The following is a 23,190-nucleotide window of genomic DNA, read 5'->3' on the forward strand; positions in this document are numbered from 1 at the left end:
CTTCCTTCTAGATGCTCAGACCAAACTCCTTGATGATTCATTTTCTCCTACAGCCCACATCCAATCCCTCAGGAAATCCTGTTTGCTCAACCTTCAATATTTCTGTAGCATTGATTACTTCTCACAAATCCCCTTTCCACCACTCTAGTCTAAACCACCATCATCTGTCACTGGGATCACTCCATTATTCTCTTTACTGTTGTGTTTGCTCCCTTTACCTCCTGAAGTCAATTCAGTCCTAGTGGGCTTGTTAAAACTTAAGTCAAATCATGTCACATGTCACTCCTCTGCTTAAAACCCTTCACATGCCTCCCAACTTCCTCCAAATAAAAGCCTAATCCTCACAATAAACTAGAAGATCCTACATGATCTTTTACCTTTTACCTCCATGATCTGATCTCCCACCACAGTCTCCAGTGCTCACTTTACTCCAGTCACACTGTTCTCTCCTCTTCTTCAAAGCCACCAGACATACTCAAGCCTTAAGGCCTTACTTGCTATTCCTTTCACCTAAAATGCTTGGCCTCAGATATCTGCATTGCTTTCTTACCCCAGTCTGATCTGGTTCACATTTCTTTTTCTCAGTGATATTGTCCTTCACTATCCTTGTAAAAATTGCACATTTGCTACTTCCATCTTTCTCACTGCTTTTTGTCCCCAACAGCAGTTACAATCATCTGACATACCATAAGTGTTATTTGTTTGTTTCTTTGTTATTTGTCTCTCCTGCTACAATATAAGCTCCATGAAAGCAAGGGTTTTGACTGTTTCATTCACCAAAAAATCCCCAATTCCAGGAACAGGAAGTGCCTAGCACATAGAAGCTACCCAGTAAATATTTTTTTGAATAAATAAATAAAAATAACTTCTCTCTCCCAATGCCTTCTTACATTGCTTTCCCTCTCTTCAAGAATATACAATAGACCTAACTACCCTGAAAGGATCCAGAGACAAGTTCACAGAGGAATCACACCCCAAAAGGAGAGAAAGAGTGATGGAAAATAAGCAAGTGGTCTTATCCCTGCTTGTATTTTATTTGTCTGGATGCCAGTGTTTCATGTGGTTTTTTAATTCTAGGCCCTGAGCTTTGGAGACTGGTATATTTTCATTGCTCCTAACACAATCCCTACCCCTCCTATCTGGGCCCCCTTGTACTCCTGGATATTAGACCCTAAAACCTTACTCTATGACAGGATCAGATTCCTCATAGGTGTGAAGCAGCAGGCACACCTGGCTGCTTGTAGAGAATAAAGGCTGTATGGGGCCATTAGGAGCAGGAGTGTGTGTGTGGCTATATGGTTTACATCATATTTGTATCTATTGTATATTGGTATTAGTCCATGTGGTCTGCAAAAGGTCTGGCAAGGTCCTTTACCATCCTTAGAGGGCCTTACTATAATTCCTTTAAACTTACCCCTATCTCCAACCCCCAGTTAATCACCATCTCCAGAGCTAACAGGTGCCAGGACACTTGGCTAAAGGTTTTATGTGTATTCACTTGTTTAGTCCTCACAGCAAATATTTGATATAGATATTATTATTATTGTTATTTTCCAGATAAAGAAATTGAGATTCAGAGAGGTAAAGTCACTCAAGTATTGGGGCACCTGGGTAGCTCAGTCGGTTAAGTGTCTGACCAGCTCAACACATGATTTCATGGTTTGTGAGTTCAAGCCCCACATCAGGGTCTCTACTGTTGGCACAGAGCCCGCTTTGGATCCTCTGTCCCCCTCTATCTGCCCTTCTGACTCCCCCTCTCAAAAATAAATAAACATATTTAAAAAATTTTTTAAGTACCTCAAGTATTTATCTCGCTGCCAGCTGAAGTTGGTTTTGTATAGCATATTTCAAACTGGTCTGCCTGAGACCAGCATTAATATATCTATCTATCTATCTATCTATCTATCTATCTATATATTCAGGTGCCTGGATGGCTAAGTCTGTTAAGTGTCCAACTTTTGGTTTTTGGCTCAGGTCATGATCTCAGGGTTTCTTGAGTTCGAGCCCCACATCCAGCTCTGCATTGACAGTGCAGAGCCTGCTTGGGATTCTCTGTCTTCTTCTCTTTCTTCCCTTCCCCCACACATGCTGTCTCTGTCTCTCTGTCTCTCTCTCTGTCTCTCTCTCTGTCTCTCTCTCTCTCTCTCTATATATATATATATATATATATTCTACGTCACAACTAACATAAAAAATTGAAACAGGGGAGCCTGGGTGGCTCAGTCGGTTAAGCGTTCAACTTCACGTCAGGTCATGATCTTGTGGTCCTGTTTCAGATTCTGTGTCTCCCTCTCTTTCTGACCCTCCCCCGTTCATGCTCTGTCTCTGTCTCAAAAATAAACAAACGTTAAAAAAATTGAAACAAACATTTTATGGAATAATACCCTTAATATTTGCTTTGTACTCTGATATTTTCTCTTTAGAAAACAACAACAACAAACCTGTTCAGGACATTCCTAATTGATTTTTACCAGCCACATGGGTCTATTTCATCATTCATTAAAGGCTTGCAAACCACCCTTTGAAAATCACTGCTTTAGGGTAGGTGCCACCTTTCAAGGCTATTTGTATTTCTCAGAGACCTCCAAAATGTCTCCAGCTCAAAAGCTGTTATTCTAATTGTGGAATGTGAGAACTCAAGAGAGACATGGTCAGGGGGAAGATGGAGGCACTTTTAGCATGCCTAAGAATGCCAGATGAAAGTTAGACCCTCTATGGCTCACTCTGCCCCTCTCAGAATCTTCTCAGCCCTTTTTTTCTCCCTTCTCTGAGCACAAATTCATTCAACAAGCATTTTCTGAGCCCCTTAACACTAGGTGCTCTGCCAGAGGTTATAAGAAAGCAAAATTATGTGGAGGAGACAAGCTTATAAACAGCTAACTACATAAAGTAAGCATTAGCAAGTGTCATAAAAAGGATACCCATGAAATGTCATGAGCATGCAGAGAAGGAGATGGATTTCAACTTGGGTTGAAACTTTATAAAAGACATTACTTTCGAGCCAAACCTGGAAGAATGACTAGGATTTATACAAGCAGGAGCAAGGGAAATGAAATTCTCAGATGTTAAAAAAAAAAAAAGCATGTGAGCTGGAAAATGTGAATATGTAGAGACTAAAGTGCATTTAGAAGAGGATGTCAGGGGCACCTTGGTGGCTCAGTTGATTAAGTGTCTGACCTTTCATTTCTGCTCAGATCATGGTGTTGTAGTTTCTTGGGTTCAAGCCCTGCATCGGGCTCCATGCTGACAGCACGGAGCCTGCTTGGGATTCTCTCTCTCCCTTTGTATCTGCCCCTCCCCCACTCATAATGTCTCTGTCTCTCTCAAAATAAATAAATAAACTTTAAAAAAAAAGAAGAGGATTTCAGGCCAGGTTGTGGACAATTGTGAATATCTTGCTAAAGAGTTTGAACTTCATCTTGTAGGCAATGAGGAGTCATTAAAAGCATTTCATCAAAGGAGGATCAGGCAATGTTTTAAGGTTCTGACAGCAGTGTGAGGATTGGACGGTAGCAAAAATGGAGGTAGGTAGACACCTAGGAGGCTGGATAATGGTCCAGGAGAGACATAAATGAAGGCCTGACCTGGAGTAGTGGTTGTAGATATGGAAAGGAGGCAGCACACAGAAGAAATGGCATTGGTGTAGAGGCAACAGTACCTGGAAACTAATTGTGTGTGTGTGTGTGTGTGTGTGTGTGTGTAGAGGTGATATCTTCTCTCCTCCTTCCTAGTTTGCCTTTCACCTCAGGGCTTCCATAGCAGCCTAATGAACTCTTAAATTCATCCATACCAGGAAGAGGAAGTGTGGGTGTGGGTGTGGGTGGGTGGCTCCTCTTGTGCAACAGATGAGGAAGAGGAGACAGTTCATCATAGGCAAACCAGGAGGCAAGACAGGAGGCCAGGGTGGATAGATCCAGGTCACCCTGTTGCCATGTAGCATTTCAGATCACAGAATTTTAGAGCTGGAAAGGGACCTAAGGATCCTGCTATGAGGATGTCCTACTGTGAGGAGGAGCTGGATGAGGATGGAGGTGTCTAACGAGGAAGGAGCCATTAGGAAAAGCCTTAGTCTTGATCCCTTAAGGTCTCCTTTTCCCCTGTCCTCCTCTCCCTTTTCCCCCCTCCTCCCCCTTCTTCCTATTTTTCACCTTCCTATTTATCTGCCACTGTCTCTTCCTCCTCCTTCTTTTCCCTCCTTTTTCCCCTCCATCTATTCCTCCTCTGTACTCACCATTTTCTTCTCTTCCTTTTCTTCTCATCCTCCTCAACTTCCTACTATTCTTTTTCTCCTTCACCTCTCTCCTTCTCTTCTCCCTTCTCTCCTTGACCTTCCTTAGGATATTTGCCAACAAAACAAATTTCTCTTGGAGTTTTTGGAGTCAGCACTTGGAACCTAAAAGGTGACTCAAGCCATCCCAAGTTGGGGAGGGAAGATCCCCTAGAAGAAGCCTCACCTCCCATTAAACAGACACCTTGCCAATTTTCTTTGTATTGCTTTTACTGGTGAACAACTCCTCTGGCTGCAGGAATCTCTTTTTCTCTTTGTACCACTTCCCTGGAGAATTGCTAATTAGGCCTGTTGAACAGAGGTTTAGCAGTTTCCCCAATGCAGTGAAGGTCAGTGAGAGCTGGGGCTGGAGGCCACAGCTCTTACTTCTCTACTTCTTGCTCTTTCTACTGTCTTATCACTTCTGTAATTTAGATCCATGGACAAGCAGCATGTCACCTAGGAATTTGTTAGAAATGCAGAACTTCAGGACCCAGCCTAGACCTACTGAATCAGAGTCTTCATTTTAACAAGAACATCTGTGAACACTGCAGTTTGAAAAGCACTGTTCTGCATAGACTATATCCCTTTACAGACACAGCGATTCCTAGAGCAACCCATTCTGGATTTGCCTGGAACTGTGGAGGGGTAAAGAAGCTCAAGGTAATAGAGTCCTGGAAGGCAGAGATCACCACTTAGACATCTGCAGAGGCTATGCAGAAGCCAGTAGGCAGGGACTCTGGCTCTAAAGGAGGCAGCTGCCATTCAGCTCCAGCTGATTGTTACAAGGTAGGAATACTAGTCCAGGGCTACTGGATCCTCTAATGTTTTAAAAGAAGTTGGAATTCTAAATTATTATATAAAATATCCTGATTTTAAAATTATATGTAATTATATAAATTATACAAGTATATGTTGTATATTATATAAATTATATATTATATATTATATCATATTGTATTGTATATTTTATATTATATTATAGTTTAACATCCAACAAACTTAAAACACTGTGGCAGGCTATTGGCCAGACTTTTCATTTACAGCCTCCAATGTAGTCTAGGCTTGTTTGTTTTAGCAATAGGATGTCTTTGTTTAATCACAATCTTACCTGGAAGCTTAATGTATGAAGCAGATGAAAGGAGAACATCTCTGGTTGATGTGGGGCCCAGAGATCCTCCCTCTCAGCCTCCCGCATGTCCCACAGGGTAAGAAAGAGCCTCTAAAGGATCCTCCGTGCATTCTATAAAAGCACAGGTCAAAAAGCATTGAGAGACTCTAAAGATACCATTTGACAGATGGAGAGACTGAATATCTTGTCCAAGGTCACATAGCAACTTAGCAGTCACCAGACTTCTAGTCCAGTGTTCTTCTCATCTTGGCTTACTAACTTCTTTGCATGGGTCTCTAGCGTGGCCTTCCATTGATGGAGTATTCATTCTATAGCATCTCTAGCAGGTATTCTTCCGGACTTTGCTTGGATGTCATCAGTTACAGGAAGATCATCGCTTCCTGGAATGTGATTGGACATTCACAAGATTGAACACACATGCACAATATGCGAGTTTGGCTTGCCAGAGAATCTTTAAGCAGATAACATATTTTTTGTGAGCTCTGCAGGTCCTGAATCTACCCAAGTGGTTTAAATAACACCGCCACCCAGATGGGGGTTAAGTCTGCTCATCTAATTGCAATTCCTTATGAAGTTATTTCAGCTCTTGCCTTTGTACTGAAAATGAATAGTGGACTGGATAGCAAATTCCTTAGACAGGAAGTTGTTTGAGGCTGAAGGTATGGCATGGGAAAGAAAAGAGGGAGCTAAAGAGGAAAGGGGTGAGTGCTAGAAAAAAGAGTGGGTAAGAGTAAAGAACCCATGGAGAGTTTAGAGGAGGAGAATAACTAATGGGTCCCTAACCACAGTGAAAGGAACGTGATTTTCATCTGGCTGGTCCCTGTGATCAAGCTGAAGTGGCCCTGGGGGGAGGCTGTTGGACCAAGTCCCCCTACATTCCAAGGTAGTACTTTCTGTAGCAGCCCATTAAATAGCATCTCACTCTGATTCCAGGCTCTGCCTGTTGAGGCCTGAAGAAAGACAAATAAGGCTACTTCCTCCCTGCACTTCCCTGAGCTGCTTGGAGCTTGCTTCACATGACTCCAGGGTCTACTGAGTCTTTTCACATGCCTTTTGGGTCTACAAGGTCAGGTAGCTGGGAAACCTAGAGATGAGGAATTGCATTCCCAAGTGGATGACTGTTTTAGCTGATGCTCCCACTGAAAAATGGGATCCCACATGCCCATCAAACCTTCTTCCCTGACTGCCCTCAACATCTCTGACTATTAAGCTTCTAAACACAGATGAAGATGTTTCCTATTCTTTTTTGGGCAAAGAAACTAATCTCAGTGACTCCAACATAGTGACAGGAGTTTGGTCTAGAGCTGGGCTTCTCACACTTTAATGTGCATGTGAATCACTGGGAATTTCTTTCTTTCTTTCTTTCTTTCTTTCTTTCTTTCTCTTTTCTTTCTTTCTTTCTTTTTCTTCTTTCCTTCTGAGAGAGAGGTGGAGGGGTGAGAGAGAGAGAGAGAGAATTTTAACCCAGCATGGAGCCCAATGCAGGGCTCCATCTCACGACAGTGAAATCATGACATGAACCAAAATCTAGAGTCAGGTGCTTAACTGAATGAGCCACCCAGGCACCCCTGGATTCGGCATTTCTATTAAGCTCCCAGGAGATGCTGATGCTGCTGGTTATGAGTCCCAGACTTTGCGTAGTAGCTAGGGGCTAGATGACCTTGAGAATTCGTCCAGCTAGATTTTACATTTCAAAGTCTAAACTAGATTGTATTTAATCTACACACACTTTACTATTGCACTAACATCTTGCTTTGAATTCTTTCCTGTGTTAGCTTATTTGGGATGACATCTATCCTGTTTCCCATTTCTTCATCTCCTGCCTTCACAACTTCCAGCTTCTTGGAAGCACATGCCATCTGCCTCTGCCACCCACTATCCCTTCTTTTTGCTTCCATATCTTGACATTGTGGCCTTGCCTGCTTCTCTGACATCATCTCCTACCACTGTCTTATACTCCACTACATTCTGCTATGCTGACCTTCTTCTGATCCTTGCATATATCAGTCTCATTTTCATCTCTGAACCTTTGCTTTTGTCATTCCTTCATTTTTGGAATGCTCTTACCCCCAGATCTTTGCATGGCTGGTTGCTTCTCATCATTCTTGTGTCAACTCAGATGTCATCTCCTCAGAGAGGACTTCCTTGGCCATCTAGGTAAGGCAATGTCCTCCTTCCTTAGTTACCGTTTATTATAACACCTTATTTATTATTTTGTAGCTATCCAGTACCTAAGATTTTTCTTTTTTTGGTTTTTGGGTTCAGTGTCTAAATCCCTTCGTTAGAATATAAGTTCCTTGAGGACAGAGACCTAGTCTGTCTTGCTCACTTCCATGTCCCCAGTACCTATAACCAATCTAGGAAAATAGTAGGTATTTTACACATAATTCTTGTCTGACAGATTGTCTTTCTGGACATTCTTCCTCATTTATTGAAGACTTTAGCTCCTGGATCATCACTGTCTTCATCTTTTTCTTGTCTTTCTAAACCTCAACATTCTGTTAGATGGGCTATTCAACCATGGCCTCACTTTCAACAACCCATTTCTTCACTTCACCACAGCCAGAAAACTCCTGTGGTAACACTTGGATCTTGTCATAGTAACTAACTGAATTGTCTCCAGAATCTAGATTTCAGGAATTTCTTCTCTGATGACTGTCCTGCTCTTCCATCTCACTTACCTTTCCTCTAACAATTCTTCCACATCAAGATCACCAATCATTGATCCTACCATTCCATTAGCCCTACCCTGTTACTTATCACACCTCCTCATATTCTCTTTTCCTTTCTGTCCAGCTTAGAACCCCTGGTCCATTATTATGATCACTCCCTTAAAAATGTTTGTAACTCTATTGTCTATTTATGTTCCATTGTACTTTTCTGGAAAATCTCCCCTAGATTTCACCCAACCACCTATCTTCTCTATACCTATGCTTGAGCAGCAGAATGAATAAAAGTCCCACAGCTGAGCTGATTGATTATGCTTTACCACAAGCCTCAGATGGGCTCTCAACACTTCTTGCAAACCCTACTACATGTCACTAATATGTTTGCTTTTCTAAGACAGTGGCTCTCAACCCCAGTTGCACATTTAGGATCATCTAAGGATCTTATAAAAATTCTGATGCCCAGGCCATACCTCATTATGATTAAATTATAATTACTGAAGGTAGAATTTAGAGAGCAATGTTTTTTTAAAGCTCTCCTGGTGATTCCAGTGTACAGCCAAGGTTGAGAACCACTGCTCTGAAAGGAGTATTTCATACCTACTCCTCCCTCCTGTAACTTCCAATGACCTCTCCTTCCATACTCCTCTCTCAGCTTTGTCTCTTTATTAGGAAATAGATGCCATTTTAAGGGTATTTCATCCTGTTTCATTTACCAAGTCTATAAATAAGCCCACTGGCACTTGCACCCTCACTCACTTTCTCTGCCTTCTTACCTGCTAGAGTGTAGGAGGTGGCCCTGTTTCTTTCTGTCAACAAAAATATTTTCTCTTATGCTCTGGACCTTATGGTTCCCACCTTCTAGAGACCTTGCTCCTGCAAGTATCCCCTCTGTAATGCCAGTGCTTCTCAGACTTTGCTGTACATTCACATCACCTGGGGAACTAATTAAAATGCAGATGCAGTAGGTCTGATATGGGGCCTGAGATTCTGCATTTTATAACAAGTACCCAGGTGATGATGATACAGTTGATCTGTAGACCATGCTTCAAGTAGACAGGTTTTGTATTGTCAGCTTCTCCTAATTCTCATCATCATATAGACATGCTATTAACCTCATGTTAAAAGAAAAAAAAATAGCTTCCTTGACCTCATACATCCATTCAAATATTACCCTATTTCTCTTATTCCCTTCAGAGCAAAACTTATCAAAGTTTTCTCTATACTTGTCTTCACTTTACGTTCATTCGCTTTCCCCCTTCTCATTCACTCTTCAGGTACTCCAGAATGACTTCTGTTACCCTTCTGCCAATGAAACTACTCTTGTTAAAGCCATTGATGGTAACCATGTTGCCAATACAATGGACATATCTGTCATCATCCATTCAACTTCTCAATATCATTCCTTATTTTTTTTCACCTGAATATGATTTCTCCTGGTTTTCTACCTGACTGACCACTGCTTCTCAATCTCAATTTTTACCCCTCTTTTTCTACTCAACTTTAGTTTAATTGTTGGAGAGTGTCAAGACTTGGTTGAGGGCCCTTTTCTTCTTCTTCTTCTTCTTCTTCTTCTTCTTCTTCTTTTTGTAAAAGGTCTATCACAAAGATGTATTTGTTTATTTTATTTTTTAAATAGTTTATTTATTTAAATTCAAGTTAGTTAATATACAGTGTAGTACTGGTTTCAGGAGTAGAACCCAGTAATTCATCACTTACATATAATACCCAGTGCTCATCCTAACAAGTGCCCTCCTTAATGCCCATCACCCATTTAACATATCCCTCCACCCATCTCCCCTCCAGCAACCCTCAGTTTGTTCTCTGTATATAAGAGTCTCTTATGGTTTGCCTCACTGTCTATTTTTCTTCTTTTTCTTTCCTTTCCCCTATGTTCATCTGTTTTGTTTCTTAAATTCCACATATGGGTGAAATAATATGATATTTGTCTTTCTCTAACTGACTTAGTTCACTTAGCATAATATACTCTAGTTCCATCCATATTGCTGCAAATGGCAAAATTTCATTATTTTTGATCACTGAGTAATATTCCCTAGATGATCACATTGTGTAATGTGACTTTAAATACCATCTATATGAGGATGACTCCAAAATGTATATCTCCTGGCAAATCTCTCCTGAGATCCAGACTTATTTATCCAATTGTCTTTCTTCTATCTCCTCTAATATGACTAATGGACAGCTCACACTTTTTAATACATCCAAAATATAAGTTTTGATTTCTTCACCTCCTCAGACCTGCACTTATTCCACTCTTCCCACATTAACAAATGGTGCAACCATCTACCCAGTTGTTTAATTCAAAAACCTAGAGTTATCTACAATTCCTGTTTCTTTTCCCTCGCACTCCACATCCAACCCATCACCAAGTTCTGATGTTTCTACAACTAAAATATATACTAAGAATTTTTTTCTCATCTGTCATCTTCATTGACCTTTCATTCCAAGTTACATTATCTCTCTCCTGGATGACTGCAACAATTTCAACCTCTTGGCTCTCCTTTAATCTGTTTATTCCACAGCAACCTCTTTTACAAATGTAAATCAAATCAACTTATTCTCTTGCTTAAAACCACTCAGTTCCCTCCCCTCTCTTTCTGTTGTCCTCAGAATAAAATACAAATTTTCTACTGTGACTTTCAAGGCTTTATGTGACCTGGTTTCTGCCAAATTTGTCTCCTATAACTCTTCCCTTCTCTCTAGGTTTCAGTTTCATTGTGCTTCTAAGTCCCAGGATACTAAGCCCTTTCAATTCTTTGGACTTACTGTTTTGTGTGCCTGGAATAGTTTCTCCCACCTCTTTATTTGGCTGGCTTACTTTAAGCCTGTAGGCCTCAACTAAATGTCATTTCCTTGGAGAATCCTTCTTTATCTAAATTCTCTCTCCCTTCCACCACAGGTACTCTTTATCTTTTCACTTTCTTTGATAGCACTTATCACCATCTATATTAGCACATTTATTTACCTTATTTACTTGTTTATTATATAGAAATGAGGACATAAATGGTGTTTGCCTTGTTCATTACCACGTAATCAGTGTTTAGCATGCTGCGACTGGCACACAGTAAGGATATATATTTATTGAATTTATAAATGAATGGATAAGAATAGGTAGTGATATACATGCTAAATAATATCATTTTGTCAAGACAACATTGTTATAATATAGATGTTAGCCTTAGGCTCTCAATACTCTCATTATAGTAAGTGTGTACTTCTAATTTTTATCCTTTTTTTACTATTGTAAAAGCTTACCACTCACTCTCAACTCACTGTTGAGAATCAAGAGTCTGAGTTTTCATTCCAGCTCAGCCACTAACTTACTTTGTGACTTTGGAAGTCCCTTTCATTCCTAGGAGTTATATTTTCTCATTTATAAAATAACAGTGTTGGACATAATCTTTAAGATCTTTGCCAACTCTGATCTTTGGATAAGCGTTTGCTTAACACTATTAAGTAAATAATAATTAGTGTGTTCATTGTTTGGTTGGGGAAGTTAAAACACAGAGAAACTGGGTACTTGTCTCAGGTTATCCACCGGTAGTGAATTCAGCTCTTCACTTAGCTCTGCACACAGGTAGGGACCAGCTTGGGCTAGTGCCTCTGGCATCCAGAAGCCTGCCTCTGGGCTCCTTGAATTACTATGGACTCACATAAAGAGAATGTGGGAGACTGGGAACTTACCTAAGACTGTTTTGCTCCTTAAGCTGCTCATGGCTGACAAGAGGACAGAATTTGGCACTTGTTTATTGGAGAGCTGGTGCAAGGCTAAGTACCAAATAGGCTTCTAGGAGATCACAGAGCTTCAAGGGAGAGGTCTGGGGCAAGAAGATTGTGGAAACCCCTTTTCCAGATTTCTATTATTCTGTCCTGAATATTTACTGTTTTCCAGTCCCTGTGGTAAGTGCTTTTTTTCTATGGATGAATTGATCAAATCTTATAAAGTAGACACTATTATTATCCCTATTTTACAGATAAGGAAACTATCAAGATACAGGATATTAAATGACCTTCCCAAGTAAGTAACAAATCCAATAATTGAATCCAAGCAGTTCTGTCCCCAGAGCTCATACTCTTACCAACTACACTATTATATCACTTCTAACTGCTCATACGTACACAAGACATACTGAATTCAATAGCCTCTATGCCTCTGGGATCAACAGTTTTTTCTTTTGAAATAGTCTCTAGGCACATGCATTAACACAGGGCTGTCTGTTCTCAGATCCATCCTCCACTCTTCTGCACACTAAATTCCTTAGGCTCCCTTGTTGTCTCATTTTGTTCAGTGGGAGACATCTGAGGGAGATTGGTGAGAGGGTAGAAGGAAGAAACCAGGTATTTCCTTTACCTGCCCCCTTCAACCCACCACTGCTTCAGAGAAGTGTTTTCTGGAAATGGCTGTATGTCCTACAGGATTCCAGTATCTGTTTACTCCTTCATTCATGGCTCCTGAACCATCAGGCCACCCACACCATGCTTTTAGCTTCAGTTTAGCACCAGTTTCTGGGTGCTGGTAACATTACCTTTTCCCCATTATTCATTTAGTCCTAGGAGTGGTAGCAGTTTTCTGTGGTTGCTGAATGCTGGCTTTTCTCACCATCCCGTTTGACTTTTTAGCTCTGCAAGTAAGATGTATTTCTTGTATTAAATGTTCTTTTTTTAAAAGACCAAGGGTATTTTCTATTTTCTTGACTGGACTACGATTGATATAGACAACTTCTATAATTCCAGGACTACTCATTATCACATAAATTAGTTTATAATCATTAAAAGCATATATCACAACCTTTAATTATCTTGTTTGTTACTTATTTGTTGTCTATCTTCCTTCCACTCCAAGTAGATTATAATGTCCATGAGGAACTTTGTCTTGCATTCTGATCATCTATCACAATGCCTGGTACATAGAGGTTCAATAATATTTTTAATGAATACATCCATGAAAAATACAATTTTTATTGGATATCTCCTACGTGATAGTCACCATTGTAGGAGATACTAAGGTGAGTGATTCATTGTTCCCATTAAAAAAAAACTTTATAATTCCACTTAAATGGTAAGACATAGAAAAACATATACATGACCAGTGTAATAGTTTCCTAGGGCTGTCATAACAAAGTACCAAAGACTGGGTGCATTAAACAACAGAAATTAATTTTCTCAAAATTCTGAAAGCTAGAGGTCCAGGATCAAGGTGGTTTCTTCTAAACCCTCTCCCATTAGCTTGTAGATGGCTTCCTTCACCCTTTCTTTTCACATGGTCTTTCCTCTGTATCCATCTGTGTCCAAATTTCCCTTATTATAAGTACATTAGACATATTGGATTGGGGCCTACCTTAATGATCTTATTTTAACTTAATTATCTCTTTAAAGATACTGTCTCCAAATAAAGTCACATTATGAAGCATTGGGGGTTCAGACTTCAACATACAAATATTTGGGGGAGACAATTCAGCCAGTAACGACCAGTAAGTAAGAGATCATTTTCAACTGAGAAGGATAAATGATAGTGCTATGGGAGTTACATAAAAGATGATAAAACCAGAGCCTGGAGTATTCCAGGGAAGCTTCCTAGAGGCAGTGTGTCTAGTACTGGATCTTAAAGAAATCGTAAAGAGTCATGACAGTCTGACTGGGCTGTTGGCAGGGGACGGATATCCAAGAAGCTCAGTGTGAGTGAAGGCTAAGAGGTGAGAAAGTGAGGAGACCATTGTAGAATTATTAGACTATCAGCCTTGGGAGGAAGTTGAAAGGCTAACCTGGCTAAGCTCTCATTTGATTCAAGGATCCCTTGTCAAAGGACCTTCTGCTCATATCCCTCCCAGGACTGGGTGCTCATCAAAGCAGCTGCTTAGATCTTTGGCCAGCTCTGTCTGGCCAAAACAATGGTTTGGATGAAGTGGAGAGAATCTGCTAGGGCATAGAGGACAATAAGGTTGTATGTGTAGCACGCCAGTGATGTCTTTGTACAAATCACCTTCAGGAAATTCTTTATGATGTCATATTTTAATTCATTTTTGCTGAAGCTGCAACCTCTGTTTTTGTAATCCCTTTCTTCCCTGACTTGCCCTGTGGGTCAGGAACCTTGGATTGTTCTCTTGTTTAGCTGTGCTACCTTGGACAATGTCTTTCAATCTTTGGGTTTCAGTATTTATGTATGTAATAGGGGCTAATTAACACTCCCTATCATGTTCTTCTCACGGGTAATTGTAAGGACTACATAGAATAATCATGGGTATGATGTGACCAACAATGTCAACACTCAGCAGATGTAAAGGTGCCAGCCTGGGTTGCATTGCTCAGAGTTAGGGACATCATGAAGAGGTGGGTGGCTTATCCGTTTGCCTGTTTTGCTGACGTTCTTTTGACTCATTCTCAGCAAGACAGGCAAATGGAAAATTCATCCAACAAGCTACCTTTCATATGCCTCAGGATGTGAAGGAGAATCCTGGAATGGTGTGTTTATATATGTGTGTGCACCTGGGTTTCCGAGCTCTTGCCTGTGCGCATGCAGTTGTGCTAGCAAAAAAGAAGCTTGGAAAACTGCAGAGGGTAAAGTTGAGGCTTTGTCTTTTTTTATGTGACCTTAGATATGTCCCTTCCATTTTCTAAACCTCCATTTATCTGTGAAATGAAGATACTAATGCCTGTGTTCACAGGGTTGTTCTGAGAAAACGAAAGTAATGAGGATGAAAGCCCCCAAGGAGTACACAATAGGAGAGAAGATCCGAGGGGAGTAGGCAGAGGGTGGGCTGGGGGAAGGGAGGCAAGAGAGTATTGGCAAGGCTCCACCAGGGCAGGATCTTATTATTCCGGAAGATGGCCCAACACCTCTGGCAACTTTGGAGAGGACTTTTCGCTGACTCGACACAATTGGCACAACTGGGGAACCCCGCAATAAGCAGCATCTAACTACAGCACGGGGTCGGGGGCAAGAAGAGGTGGCAGCTGCCTTCTCTGGGTGGAGGTCATTTACCCCCATCCTCTCCCTGCACCCCGCCTCCCAGTTCTGAAGCCTTGGCAGGGGACAAAGGCAGTCGGTTGGGACCCTCCTCCTACGCTTTTCCCAGCAAAGCACCCCTGGAGCTGCAGGGCGGAGAGGCAGAGCTTGCCAGCTGGGATGGAACAACCTGACTAAAGGGGAGGTCCGGGGCGGAGGGGATTGGGCTGTAAGACTGTGGAGGAGGGGAGGCGGAGGGGGCGCTTGGGCTTTCACTGGATCCAGCCCTGCCAGCCCAGCCAGCCAGCCTGAGACAACCCGCGCCAGCCACCCAGGCCTCAGCGAAGCCGGACTAAGCAGGCACCATGCAGTGGATTAGGGGCGGATCAGGAATGGTGAGTGCATATAACCCTGGCTAACCCTGTCTGAACCTCAGTTCCCTAGCCCCACCCCCAGCTCCTTCACCAGCCGCCCTGCCGGGAGCCCCCTGGCTTCTGCCCACCACCCTCTCCGCCGTCCTTGAGACACTAGCTAGCTTGCTGTGGCCATTTTAGGAGCCCTTGCTCACTCGCCTGCTGAAGAAAGACCCCTCCCATCCGCTCCGTATTTTTATCCATTCCTTCCTGCCCCCGCATTGGAGTGGGATAAGATTGGGGGTCACCTGGAAGACCAATGAGGCAAGGGGGGCTGGCAGAGGGTCTCTCTGAGAACAGTGGGACTCGAGGGAGGCCGGTGATCTGGTATGGCTTTGAGAGGGAGAAGGTAGTCAAAAAGCCTGGGATTGTAAGAAGGCAGTATGGGAGAGCTTCATGGTCCTCCAAACAGGCTGCATGTACCCCTCACCCTGGCCAGTCTCAGAGCTTGAGGGCCAGGGAGTGACTTTCAGGGAAACTGCATAGGGGAGCCCTGGAGTCCTTGCTTGCATGGGCTGGGGTCATCCTATACACACCTGGGGTTTTGTACAGGACAGAAAGCTGCAGAAACCTCCATCCTGGAAATGGGTCTGAGCCTCATTCAGTTAGGAGAGCTCTTCCTTACCCCCACCCTCATCCAAGGAGTATGTGCTTGTGTGTGTGTGTGTGTGTGTGTGTGTATGTGTTTAGTATTATCTTCCCATAGTTCATTGTATGTTACGGTGTTCGCTTCTTCATCTGGAGACCTTGGAATGACTTCCCTTGCAGAGGGGAAGTGGTGGTTGCATTTTGATGCCTATCTGACTCAGCCAAGGGTAGCTCAAGTCTGGTCAGGGACTCTGGGGAATAAGAGCCATGGGCAAGAGGGTCTTGGAGGGCATGTGGGTTGGGTTAGCAGGTGCTGATGGCAATCCTAGCCCACACTTCTGCACTACCAGCCACAACCCGAAGCTGAAGCAAAGTAGCCTGAAGCAGCTGGGGAAAAACTGATATTTAACAATTTTTTTGCTCCTGCTCTGGAAGGGAAGAGGCAATTTGATAGGACTGTATTCAGAGAAGCTGTCCTCCTTTCTTCACGGTTTCCTTAGAATTTTGTTTCAGTGGTTTTTAAAGGCTTCCAGTGTATAATCCTGTATATCAGGGCTTAAGAGATTCTTCTCAGACACCCCTCCTTCCCTAGAGTCCCATCAAAGCTGTTTCAAGTGTTTGTAGAATCAGAAAAGGTTAGAGCAGGAAAAGACCTTCAAGTTCTTGTCATCCATCCAGGAAAGCTGAAACCCAGAGAATGGGAGAGACTTGCCCAGGGTCACACAGCTCCATGAAGGAAAAGCTGAGTCTAGCACAGGAGTTTTCTATCTCTTTGTCATTGTCCCTCCCCACTGCTCCACAGAATCCTCTGTTCAAATGGTGCTGAAAGACAGAAAGGAATAAACAGTTATGATATTGAGAAAGAACTTTCTTCAGGATGAACTAATGCCATGAAATTTGCCTGAAAAAAACAAATATGCCAGCCCTGGATTTTTGGTAGCTCAGTCTGGGTGAGACCTCCCTCCTCTTCTAAATATATTTTAGTATAGGGGTGAAGATTGACAACAGATTAAATTAATTGAGAGATCTGAAGTTTTTCCAGTTGTGAAAGAAAAGAGGAAGTAACAGATACCTTATGGAGACTATGGAATTAAAGATTGATTAATGGGGAAGTATTATAATATTTTTAGGGGACTGAAGTGGTGAATATTATATGATGAAATCATTTTTTAATCATTTGCCAGAGTTCAAGAAACTGTATTCTAGCTTAGAGGCAGGAAGCCTCTAGTTTTGGCCCTGCTACTGTTTTGGTATGAATGTTTGGGGCCTCAGTTTTCTTACCTGTTAAATGGGGCTATTAATGATTCACCAAAATTCCTTCCAGGTCTGAGATTCTCAGATTCCTAGAAGTAAATGTTGGATAAAATGTGACTAATGGCTTATTATGAAAAAAAAAAATAGGGAGTATTTGTTTAACCACCATTTTATAATGTGGCCAGTCAAAAGGTCTTTATTCCATGTTCTTTCATTTGCAAAGTGTTCGGAATTTATATTAAGCCTTTTATAACAGCGAGATTTATTTTTAGAACATTTGACTATTGTTACTGTACTTCATGTAAATGAAGATTCTTGAACATAAAACATCAGTAGGGAGTTTACAGAATAAAATCTGTCTCAGTAGAAAGTTAAAAAACTGTGAGTTCACTTCTGATGGCAAATTCTTTAGTATATTTATTCATAACTTCTGTTTGTAACGCAGTTTCCCAGAGTGGAGAGAACACTGGTCTCAGAGTCAAAAGTTTGAGGTTGAAGTCCTGGATTTTACACTTCTCAGCTCTGAAATACTTGCCAATTGCCAAACTTCTTTCATCCTCAGTATTCTCATCCATAAAATGGGTGTAAAATACCTTATTTTGCAGGTACTATTGAGGGTGTTAATTCATTCAAAAAATACAGAGTATCTACTATGAGTTGGCACTGATCTAGGTTCTGGGGAGACAGCACTGAACAAAAACAAATTCCCAATTCTCATAAATCTTACATTCTGGGGGCTGGGTGTTCACTAAACAACTACACAAATTAATATACAGTATGCCAGGAGGTGCTAAGTGCTAAGAAGTAAAAGAAAACCTGGTAAGAGGATAAAAAGAAGTAGGGGGAAGAATGATATATTAGATGACTCACTGCCTCTCTGATTAAGAGACATTTGAGCAGAGATGTGAAGGAAATGGAGGAACAAGCTCTGTGCAGATACTTAAGAGAAGCGGTTTCTAAGCATAAGAAACACAGAGAGAGAGAGAGAGAGAGAGAGCTCACAGCTGGTTTGTTTAAGGAACAGCAAGGAAACCAATGTCCCAGGGACATTTAATCTGAGTGAAATTGGTAGCTTCTGGAAGGTAAGGAATAGAATCTGACTTAAAATTTAACAGAATAAATTGTAGTGGGCAAAGGAAAAAGGTGTAAGGAAGCTCTTACAATAGTCCAGGTTAGAGGTAATGGTGGCTTAGATGAGGGTGAAAGTGCTATAGTCAGCTTCATTTGTAAATAATTTGCGTCTCTCCTTCCTGAGCACCCACTTGATTCTCAGATGGCTGAGTGTGGGGCTATAATGAACGAAGAATGGGTGTATGCATGCAGGGACATTTTACATCTAAGTCAATGATCAAATGATATTCTTTGGGCTCTTGGCCTCTGATGGGGCTGATAGAGGGTTGGTTCTATGTGGATTACCAGTGAGCCAGTTCCTTGCTTTCTTGGATTCTGGACAATAAGATTAATTGCATTATTACTACTTTAGAGATGTGGTATACTTAGCATATGTGATATCCGGAATAAATCATTTTTAATACTCCCTAATCTATATGACAAAATTATTTTCAGTAATAATCATGTAGTAATTAGACTAATAATTGTTTTGTTGTTTTATTTTTAATTTTTAATTAGCAATGAGAAAGAGGAATAAACTTCAATTTGAAAGATATTTAGATTCAGTAACATCTCGCATATAACCTAAAATGTACACTTACTGAACAAAAATAGTACACATTGCAGTTGTATTGTTTTTGCTATTTTACATTTTAAGCACAAATAAAAACTCCAATTGGTCAAGTAAAATGGCAGAATTGAAGTGACTTACATTCTTTTTTTTTTGACTTTACAATCCCTGTGCCATCATTGTTTACTTTGAACCTACTATTTAAATGATGGAACATATAGTACCAGAGGAATTACAGACATGAAATGCACCCAAAGCTACTTTGAGTGATTCTAAAGCTTTGCAAGTGGAATGAACTGAAGGAACACATGTAAAGTCTGTGTATGGGGGCAGGCAACTGAATCAACTTCCATGTAGAATACAGTTTTATTAAAGGATGAGTAATAAAAGGTGCTGATTTAAAACTCAGTAGTAACAACAATTTTTTAGAACTTTGACCAAAAAAGGTTTTTTTCAGGGAGAAGTATTTTATTACTGACATTGCTTAAAATTGCTGGTTCATGGTGATAACAACAACAAAAACAGTTTGACATTTTAGTCTTTAAAAAAATCTTTATAGATAGTGCACTCCTTCATTGCCTGAACTAAGGGTTGTCAACTTCTATTGCCCCACTCTTGGTTTGCCTCTACTTTGGAGAAGTATATGAAATTATGAATTAAATTCTACGCCAAATTTCATGTGACCTTTGTAAAAGTCACAACATTGGAGTTGGTGGAAATCTCTGCATATGCAAGATGGAATGGCTAATTGGTAAGTCTAATAGTTGATTTGCTTCTGCTATGAATAACAGAAATTTATTTATATTGGCTTAAAACACACAGGTTTTATTTCACATGAAAGAAGTCAGGGGAGGAGCACCTGGCTGGCTCACTGGTAGAGCATGTGACTCTTGATCTCTGGGTCATGAGTTCAAGCCCCACATTGGCCATGGAGCCTACTTAGAAAAAAAAATGAAGTCAGGAGATAAGCATACCAGGGCCAATATGGAAGCTTCAGGAAACTTTTAGGAACTTCTCTGCTCCACCATCCCAGCATTTGGCTTTCATTGTTGAGGTTACTTACTGGTCCGAGATGGGTGTGGAATTTTCAGGACATCTATTAACATCCACTTTCTAGGCAACTGGAAGGTTCAAAACAAGAGGAAACAAATTTGGCTATGCTTTTTAAAGAAATATTTCTAGAAGTCCTATTTAATATTTCTCCTCATATCTCATTGGTCAGAACTGAGTCACATGGATGCTTCCAGTTGCAATGGAAACTTGGAAAGTAGTCATGTAAACTGGGAGGCAATGTGCACAGCCAATGATCAGGGGCAAGGTTTCTGATACAAAGGGAGAAGAGGAGAATGGACTGTGAGGAGATGACCTGCAGTCATTGTCACAGTTAATTCACATGTATGTTTGCCAATGTAAAAATGCAGAATCTCAGAATTTGAATTTGGCTTTGGATTATGAGCCATAGCCTGATGGATATGGCCAATAGTAAAAATACTGCCATCAATCTGGTGAAGGATCAATCAAGACTTGACATACTCTAGTCCTCTCTTGCTTCCTCCCAGTGACAGAGCCTTCTTGTGAGACCAAATGAACAGTTATATCCATCACAGAAATGGGGAATGCAAATTAAGAACCAGTGTTTAGGGAGGGATTGGAGAGGGGAGATGACAAGCACAGTCTGAGCTATGTTGAGTCTGAGATGCTTGGACAGACTCATACCGACATATCCAATAGGCAGTTGATGATCTACATATTGAGCTCAGAGGATTGGGAGGTATTAGTGACAGTTAAGTTCTGACAGTAGATGAACTACCAAGTATTTCAAAATGCAGTTCAGCCTGATAAAATGAATGATGGGAACAAAATTTGAGCCTTTTCTTTCTTTCTTTCTTTCTTTCTTTCTTTCTTTCTTTCTTCTTTCTTTCTTTCTTCTCTTTCTTTCTTTTTGAAGTATTCTCCCAAGCTAGAGCAGGCCCAGTCCACTCTAGGATGTGGGCAGGAGTAACCAGGAATGTGGGTCTCTCACCTTTGATCTGTCAAGAGCACCTGGGTTTTTGCTTTATATGTTGTATTGTTGCTTAAGATTTTGGAAAAGGGTTTTGTTTGCCCTGTATTCCCCCCTATCTCCTACACAAAATGTTGAATACCACTCATTTTATAGATTGGGAAATTTGAGTGTCAGAGAGGGAGGGTGCTTGACTCAAGACCATACAGCTGCTCAGTAACTGGGAAAATAATCCACATATCTCAATTCCCAGTTAAATGTGCTTTCTGCAACCCTCATTAGCAGGGGGGCAAGGGAAGGGAAGCTCACCTATTATATGCCAGGTATACTAAATGTTATCTCAGTTAGTCCTCATATTAGCCCCTACAAAATGGGTTTTAATATCCACATTTGTTAGTTAATAAGTTCATCTAAAAAATATTTGCTGAGAACATACTATGTTACAGGCACTCTTCTAGTCATTGGGGGTACAGTGGTATGGTATAGCAGGGGAAAAACAAAACAAAACAAAACAAAAAAAAACAGAAAAATGTCCCTGCCTCTCAGAGTTCATAGCCTGGTCCAGCTTAGAAACAGGGATAGAGAATATAAGTATCTTGCTCAAGGTTAAATAAAGGGAAACATCAGATTTCAAATCAAGATCTGATTAAAAAAGCCTTACTCTTTCCACAACCCACCCACCTAGCTACAACCCATTCACACACCCCTATCCCTCTATACATCCCTCATCCCCTCATTGATTTACTCACCCATGCACACATCCAATTATTGGTCCATCCATCTATTCACACATTTATCCAATGTATTTATTGATTGTTTATAAACTGCTAGGTGCTGGTGATACAGCAGAGTTCTCTAGCTTTCATCACTCTGTGTTGGTGTTAGCAACATAGTGTAATGTTTAGGAGTACAGACCCTGGAACCTGATTCCCTGCATTCAAATACTTGCTCTGGCTGCTTATTGTTTGTTTGGTCTTAGGCAGCTTACTTAACTCCTCAGGCCCCTTATTTTTAAAGTTGGAAAGATGGTGGTAACTACCCATTTGAGAGTGTTGTGAAGGTTAAATGAGTGAATGCATGTAAGGTACTGTGAACAATGCCTGGAGCAGAATAAAGCTATAAAAAGGTTTATTTTTTTTATTTTTATATTCCCTTCAGAGCCAGAGCCCATCCCAGTTGGCTCAGAACCACAACTTCATTTGATTACAATCGTCAACTAATTATATTACATTCCTCAGGGTCCTTTCTAGCTAATCTGAAAAAGAAATTTATGTCAATACTTAATAACATCTCAATATGTTCCCTCCCCCATGTAATAGGGGCATGACAAAATTTATTTATCCTGAATAGGTAATATGTGCACTTGGTGCAAAATTTAAAGAGCAGAGAAGGGATTGAGGTAAAAATTAAGTCTTCATAAGTCTTTTTCCTTCCCCTGGTTCTTAGTCACGTCATCTAGAGATAACCACTGTTATAAGTTTCTTAAGTGTTTGTATATCTATATTCCATGCCTTTACAAGATTTTACTTATGTATACACACACACACACACACAGACAGACACTTTCTTCTCTTCATACAGTTAGTAGCATTATTCAACAGTCTGTGCTTGACTCTTTTTTTCAATTAACAATATTCTTGAAGATTATCTCATATCAGTACATGCAGATATGCCTCCTTTTGTATGGCTACACAGGATTCTATTGGGTCCTTTATTGATGGCCAATTAGTTTGTCTCCAGTCATTTGCCTGATAAACAATGCTGCAATGGATTTTAACAGGTCATTAAGAAAATGGATGTTTATCAAGCAGCTACTCTTTCCAGGGCACTATATCAGGCTGAGGTATGGGATAGTCAAGACAAGATGTGGTTTATGCTTTCAGGAGCTTATAATTCAGTAGGGGAGCCATAAGTCAGCCTGGGTGAAATGCTATAAGAAGTACAAAGATGGTGATGTGGGAGTAGAGGGGAGTAGGAACATGGTTGAGGGGATTCAAAGGATTAGGCAGGGATTTCTAGAATAGAAAGTATTTAAGGTGTACTGTCAAGCCTTTCAAATGATAGAGTTGGCTTGATGTGGAGAATAGACATAGTTAGTGAGGCAAGAAATGTTCCCAGCACAGGGAACAACATTAGGCAAAGAACGGAGGCATGAAAGGAATCATATATTCTTGAAATAAACTATGAGTGCTGTGGTGTGGTTGGATCCAGTAATTGTTGCCA

This window comes from Lynx rufus, unplaced genomic scaffold (genome assembly GCF_022079265.1).
Source record: "Lynx rufus isolate CCGP_SWC_20201006 ecotype Redwood Valley unplaced genomic scaffold, mLynRuf1.p SCAF_30, whole genome shotgun sequence".
NCBI lineage: Eukaryota > Metazoa > Chordata > Mammalia > Carnivora > Felidae > Lynx > Lynx rufus.